A 7,995-nucleotide genomic window follows, 5' to 3' on the forward strand; every position below is an offset into this window, starting at 1 on the left:
CCATGGGTCTATCTGCCTGCTCTTATGCCCCTATCAGGCCATCTTGATTAGAATGTCCTTGTGGTATAATTTGATATCAGGTATTGTGATACATCCTACTTTGTTCTTCTTTCTCAAGATTTTTTGCACCTATATGGGGTCATTTATGGTTCCATACAAATTTCTGAAGTGTTTATTTTATGCCTTTGAAATATGACCTTGGTACTTTAATAGGTATTGCATTGAATCTATACATTGCTCTGGGTAGTATGGACATTTTGTTAATGTTAATTCTTCCAATCCATGAGCAGGGTACATGCTTACATTTGTTTGTATCTTCTTTAATTTCTTTCTTCAGTGTTGTGTGGTTTCCTGAGTACAGGTGTTTTACCTCCTTGGTTAGGTTTATTGTTAGGTACTTTATTTTTCTTTTTGCTATATCAAATGGGAATTTTTTTCCTGATTTCTGTTTCTGATATTTCATGGTGTACAAAAATGGCTTTGATTTCTGAATATAGACTTTGGATACCACTGCTTTTCCAAATTCATTTATTAGCTCAAGTTTTTTTGGGGGGATGGAGTGTATAGGATTTTCTATGTACACTATCATGTCATCTACAAACAATGACAGTTTTGCTTCTTCCTTTCCAATTTGGGTGCCTTTTATTTGTTTTTCTTTTCTGATTGCTGTGGCTAAGACTTCAAATACTATGTTGAATAGGCATGGTGAAATCAGACATCCTTGTCTTGTTCCTGATCTTAGTGGCAATGCTCTTAGTTTCTGCCCATTTAGTATGATGTTGGCTGTAAGTTTTTAGTATAGTCTTTATTATATTGAGGCATGCTCCATTTACTCTCACTTTGCTGAGTGTTTTTATCATAAATGTGTGCTATACCTTATCAAATGCTTTTTCCACATCTATTGATATCTTTGTGTGATATTTTTGTTTCATTTTGTTTATATGATGCATTATGTTTACTGATTTGGGAATATTGTACCATCCTTGCATTGCTGGGATGAATCCCATGTTATCATGGTATAGTTTATGGTGTTTTTAATGTATTGCTGGATGTAGTTTGACAATATTTTGTTGAGGATTTTAACATCTATGTTAACCAGGGATATTGGCCTCAAGGTTTCTTTCATTGTTTTGTCTTTATCTGATTTTGGGATTAGGATGATGCTGGCTTCATAAAAAGAGTTTGGGAGTCTTTTATCTTCTTCCATTTTTTGGAAGAGTATGTTAAGGTTAAGAGTTAACTCTTCCTTAAATGCTTTGTAGAATTCTACTGTGAAAACATAAGGTCCTTGGCTTTTGTTGGGATTTTTTTCATTACTGCTTCAATTTCATCAGCTCTTATTGTTCTGTTCAGACTTTCTGCTTCTTCTTCACTGAGTTTGGGAAGTTTATATTTTTCTAGAATTTTCCCATTTCGCCTTGGTTTACAGGTTTCTTGGCATATAGATCTTCATAGTAATTTCTTAAAATCTTTTGTATTTCTGTTGTAGCAACTGTAATCTTTCCTCTTTCATTTCTGATTGTGTTTACTTAGGTCCTCTTTCTTTTTTTCTTGGTAAGTCTGTTTAAAGGCTGTTGATTTTGTTTATCTTGTCAAAGAACCAGCTCCAGAATTTATTGATCTTTAGAATTGTGCTTTTAGTCTCTATGTCATTTAATTCTGCTCTGATATTGATTTTTTCCTTCCTTCTATGTGCTCTGGGCTGTCTTTTTTTATGTTCCTCGAGATCTTGTAGTTATAGGGTTAGGTTGTTTGTTTGAAATGTTTCTTTACATAGCCCTGTATCCCTATGAACTTCCCTGTCAGGACTACCTTCACTGTGTGCCATAAGTTTTGGGATGTTGTGAGTTCATTTTCATTTGTTTCCAGAAATGTTTTGATTTCATCCCTAATCTCATTCTTGATGCATGCATTTTTAATAGCATGCTATTCAATCTCTGTGATTTTGAGTGTTCTGGGGTTTTTTTTTTCTTGAGGTTGGTTTCTATATTCAGTCTCTTGTGGATGGAGAAAATGCCTGATATGATTGATTTCAATTTTCTTGAATTTGTTGAGGCTTCTTTTGTGTCATATCATATGGTCTCTCTTTGAAAATGTTGCATGTGCATTTGAAAAGAATGTGTATTTAGCTTCTTTGGTGCGAAAGTCTCTCTGTACATCAGTCAAGTCCATTTGATCTAGCCCATTGTTCAATGCCTCAATATCTTTGTAGATTTTTTTTTTTTTTTGGAATATCTGTCCATTTTTGACAGTGGGGTGATAAAATCCAGTACTATAATTGTTTTGGTGTGAATGTCTTTCCTGAAGGCCTCCAAAATGTTCTTTAGGTATTTGTGTGCTCCTGGGTTGGGTACACATATATTCACAATATTTATATCTTTTTGGTGGATTTTTTTCTTAAGCATTATGAAGTGATCTTCTGGGTCTCTTTTTATAGCCCTTTTTTTCAAGTATTTTATCTGATATGAGTATTGTTCCTTTGCTTTTTTCTTCCTATCTGTTTGGTCCAAACATTCTTTTCCAGCCTTTTACTTTTAGTCTGTGTTGGTCTGTTGTTCTGAGGTGGGTCTCTTGTAGGAAGCATATGTGTGGATCATGCTTTCTTATGCCTTCTGCTTTTGATTGGAGCATTTAATCCATTTATGTTTAAAGTTATTATTCATAATTTTTATTCATTGCCATTTTTTATACCTGTGTTCCTCTCTCTCTCACTCTTTTTTTCCCACTCTTCTTAAAGCAGACCTTTTAGCATCTCTTGCTGGGCTAGTTTGTAAGAGGTGTATTCTTTTAGGCTTCTTTTGTCTTTGAAACTTATTTCTCCTTCCATTTTATTTGAGAACCTTGCTGGATAGAGTAGTCTTGGTTGAAGGTCTTTGGTTTTCATTCTTTGGTATATTTCTTGCCATTCTCTTCTTGCTTGGAGCATTTCCATTGAGAAGTCGCTGGACTTCTCATTCACTGGACTTATCAGGGTTCCTTGTAGATTACTTCCTGTTTTTCCCTTGCTGCCTCTAAGATTTTCTCTGTGTGTTCAGATTTTGCCATTTTAATTATAATTTGTCTTGAAGTGGCCTTCTTTGAGTTCCTCTTGATTCAACTCTCTGTGTTTACTGGATTTGTGTGACTGTTTCTCTCGATAACTTAAGCAAGTTTTCCATCATTACTTTTTGAAACAGATTTTCTATCCAAGCTGTTCTTATTCTCCTTCTTGTATCCTTATTATATGGATATTATTACATTTCATGTTGTTCTGCAGTTTCCTTACCATCTCTTCCTTCTTTTTCAGTCTCTTTTCCTTTCCTTGCCTTTTCAGGGTGTTTTTTTTCTATCTTGTCCTCCATCTCACTGATTCAATTCTCTGGTTCATCCAGCCTGCTTGTAATTCCTTCTAGTGTGTTTTTTTATTTCTGAGATTTTATCTTCTAGTGTGTTTTTTATTTCAGAGATTTTATTTTTCTTTTCTTCTTGTTTTTTTTTGTTTATACTTTCTGTTTCCTTTTTCATAATGTAGTTCTCACTGAGTTCCTTGTAGTTGTCTGTGTGTTCCTTGCACATATTTATAACCATTATTTTGAATTCTATGTCTGATTGTTTGCCTCCATTTCATTTAGCTCTTTAATGGTGAGTCTTCCATGCCTTTTGATTTCATGTTCTTTTTTATTTCCCCACTTTAGGTGACTCTCTTTCTTTGTTTCTGCACTTCCTGATGTTTCAAGTTACTAGCTGTCTTTGTAGGGTTAACCTCCAATATAGGAATTGTATGAGGTTCAGTGGTGTGCTCACTTTGATCTCCTTTCTGGATACTCTAGGTTTGCTCTTTGACAAGAATATGACAAGAAATATATGATTTGGATAAGCAGAATAGAAAGTACACAATTAAGAGTAGTGTATTATTGCCTGGCTGGCGTATCTCAGTGGATTGAGCGCAGGCTGTGAACCAAAGAGTCGCAGGTTTGATTCCCAGTCATGGCACATGCCTGGGTTGCAGGCCATGGCCCCCAGCAACCGAACATTGATGTTTTTCTCTCTCTCTCTCTTTCTCCCTCCCTTCACTCTCTAAAAATGAATAAATAAAATCTTTTTAAAAAGTACAAGATTCTTTAAAAAAGAGTAGTGTATTATTGGAATATGAGTGAGGTGAAAGAAGAAAAATTAAAATACAATAAAGAGCTTGGCCAATGTGGAGGCATAGGTATACATACCCTGCCTCCTCACACAAGCAATAGAAGGACAACAACAAATTTAAAAACAAAAAACAACCAGAACTGACTAAAATCGAAGTGTAGGGAAGTCCAACAACCCAGGAGTTGAAGAAGAAACATTCATTCAGATTGGTAGGAGGAACAGAGACAGGCTGCCAGGCAGAGGCATCTTGTGGCAAGGCAGTGGCTGGAGGACCAGGGTAGGCAAAGCTGTGGCTGGCAGACCCAGTGAGGCAGCGGACTGCGGAACAGGTGGTCCCACATTTGAGTGCAGATAAACTGGGATGGACAACTGGGGTGCCAGACAGACCCCACTGCAAAGAGTTCCAATGTGGGGAAATGAAGCCTCAATCCTCTGATTGAGAGCTCCTGTGGTGATGGAGGCAGCAGAGGGAGAAACTCCCAGCCTCACAGGAGAGTTTGTTGGAGAGACCAACAGTCCTAGAATGTACACAAACCCATCCATCCTGAAATCAGCACCAGAAGGGCCCAATTTGATTGTGGGTAGTGGGAAAAGTGACTGATATCCAGTAGAGAGTGGAGCTAGCACCATTGTTCCCTCTCAGACCCCTCCCCCATAAACAGTATCACAATACAGCGACCTGGGTTACTTCACCCTGGTGAACACCTAAGACTGTGCCCCTTACACATAAGAAGTGCACTGAGACAAAAAAAAATGCCCCAAATGAAAGAACAGATCAAATCTCCAGAAAAAAAAAATTCAACTAAGCAATAGATAGTCAATGTACCAGATGCATAGTTCAAAACACTGGTAATGAGGATGCCCACAGAACTAGTTGAATATGGTCACAAATCAGAGGAAAAAATGAAGGTATGCTAAGTGAAATAAAGGAAAATGTACAGGGAACCAACAGTGATGGGAAGGAATCCAGGACTCAAATCAACAGGGTGGACCAGAAGAAAGAAAGATACATTCAACCAGAACAGAATGAAGAAACAAGAATTCAAAAAAATGAGGAGAGTCTTAGGAACCACCAGGACACCTTTAAATGTTTGAACACCTGAATCATAAGGGTACCAGATGGAGAAGAGGAAGAGCAAAAAATTGAAATCTTATTGGAAAAAATAATGCTGGAGAACTTCCCCAGTCTGGCAAAGGAAATAGACTTTCAGGAAGTCCAGGAAGCTCAGAGAGTCCCAAAGAAGTTGGACTCAAGGATGAACACACCAAGGCACATCATAATTACATTACTCAAGATTAAAGATAAGGAGGTAATCTTAAAGCAGCAAGAGACAAGGAGACAGTTACCTACAAAGGAGTTCCCATAAGGCTAACAGCTGATTTCTCAAAATAAACCTTGCAAGCAACAGGGGGCTGGAAAGAAATATTCAAAGTCATGAAAGGCAGTGACCTACAGCCAAGATTACTCTACCCAGAAAAGCTATGATTTAGAATGGAAGAGGAGATAAAGTGCTTCCCAGAGAAGGTCAAGTTAAAGGAGTTCATCATCACCAAGCCCTTATTATATGCAATGTTAAAGGAACTTATCTAAGAAAAAAATGACAAAAATATGAGCAGTAAAATGACAACAAACTCACAGTTATTAATAACCAAACCTAAAACAAAAACAAACTAAATAAACAACTAGGACAGGAATAGAACCACAGAAAGGGAGATCACATGGAGGGTTATCAGCAGGGGAGTGAGTGGGGAGAGAGGGTGAAAAGGTACAGAGAATAAGTAGCATAAATGGTAGGTAGAAGGTAGACAAGAGGAGGTTAAGAATAGAATAGAAAATGTAGAAGCCATTATATATATATGACCTATGGATGCAAACTAAGGCAGGAGGAATGAGGGTGGGAGGGGGTGTACAAGGTGGAGGGGAATAAAGGGGGGGAAATGGGACAATTGTAATAACATAATCAATACAGTTTGTTTAAAAAATAAAATAAAATAAAGAGAGAATATGGAAAACCAAACAACACAATTAGAGAAATAAAATGAAGAAAACTAAACATAAGGAAGAGAAATAAAAGAATACTAATAAAATAAAAGTAGTAAAAATAATGAAAAAATAGTAATACACATAAACAGTAAAACGCCAGTTCGATGGCATAGCAAAGGGGCACTTGTCTCAGTTTCTCAATTTTCGGGGTGAGCCTTGTGTTTTCCCTTTTGATCTGTCTCTGGACCCTTCATAACTCCACATCTTATTGTCTCACTTGGGGGAAGAAAAAAAGGAAAAATAAGAGAGGAAATTAAAAAAATAAGCCCCCTGCTGACTTTAATCCCATTGAGTGAGTTCTGCTGGTCTTCCTGGATGCCACAGGAAAAGGGAGGCTGAATTTGGCTTTTCTCCTTTATTATGGGTTTTTGAGCATGGGGACCAGTTCTGGGCTGCAATATTCACAGTTGTCCAGCCTCCATCCCAGGTCCTCCATGAACTGCCAGGCTCCAATCAGCCACTCAGCTTCTGGGCATGCAATGAGTCAAGCTCGGGACCATGGCTCCAATCAACCACTCAGTCTCTGGGCATGCAGCTCAAGCCAAGTGCATGTTCACAGCTCAGATGACCCTTGGGGTGAGCCAGCAGATGCTCACAAGTTCCTTACAAAGTGGCTGTCCACTGTTCTTAACAAGCACAAGTGTTTTCACACAGCCCAACTTTCTACCCAGTCTGGAGACTATCTAGGTCAGGGTCTGACACAGCCTTCTCCAGGTATTGCCTGGCACCCCAATTTCTCTGTTAATGACCTAGTCTGCATCTATAGTCCCAGCAGATGTTGGAACTCTGTGTGTTTCCCACTTCATCTGTATTCCCCCCAATGACTTCCAGCATCCAGGTCCCTCCTGGTGCCAACCTGCCCTTTCTGTTCTGGTAGGGGAGGCAGCTAGTCATCTAACTCTTCTCTAAGTATCCTGTGGCAGGCACTGGGCTGGGGGCCACAGTGGCCTAGGTCCCTGAGCAGATCCCAGGGACCTTACTGTCCCAGAGCAATCTTTTTTTCAATGTCCTCTAAAATGTTTTGCCTCCAAACTTCGTATAAGCTGGGATTCTGTTGGCTGTTCACTATGTTCCTTAGAAGATCAGCTAGGTATAACAGCTGGACCTTGCAGCCATTTTCCTAATCTGATAAATAAATTGTAAAAAATGGAAACAACCTAGGTGTTCATCAACAGATATGTGAATAAAGAAAATGTGTGTGTGTGTGTGTTTCAGCCATTAAAAAGGACTTCCTGCAATTCTGACAACATCAAAAAAAATCCATAGTGCATTATGCTAAATGAAATAACCCAGGGAAAAAAAAAACAAATACTCTATGTTGTCACTTATACATAAAATCTAAAGACATCTAACTCATAAAAAGTAGAATGGTGTTTGCCAGGGGCTGGAAAATGGGGTAATGGGGTGATGTTGATTAAAGGCTACAAACTCTGAGTTTTATGATGATTAAGTTGTAGGGATCTAATGTGCAGAATGACTTTATTTACTAATACTCAATTGTATGCTTGAAGTTTCCTGAGAGTAAACCTTAAGTGGTCTCACCACAAAACAAAATAGTAATTATATGAGTTGATGGATATATTGGTTAATGTGATTGTGGTGATCATTTCACAATGTATTCCCTTATCAAATCATGACCTTGTACATTTTAAATACATACAATTTTATTTATAAATTATATCTCAAAAGTACTGGAAACAACAAAAAAATGTTGCCAGGAACTGAGAAAGAGGTACCACGGTCCCAGGAAATATAGAGCAAACAGTCTGTCTGGGAGAGCAGGCTGAATGTGAAATTGATTTTTAACTAAATTATCTTTCTTTCCA

Source organism: Phyllostomus discolor, chromosome X, assembly GCF_004126475.2.
Source record: "Phyllostomus discolor isolate MPI-MPIP mPhyDis1 chromosome X, mPhyDis1.pri.v3, whole genome shotgun sequence".
Taxonomy (NCBI): Eukaryota; Metazoa; Chordata; class Mammalia; order Chiroptera; family Phyllostomidae; genus Phyllostomus; species Phyllostomus discolor.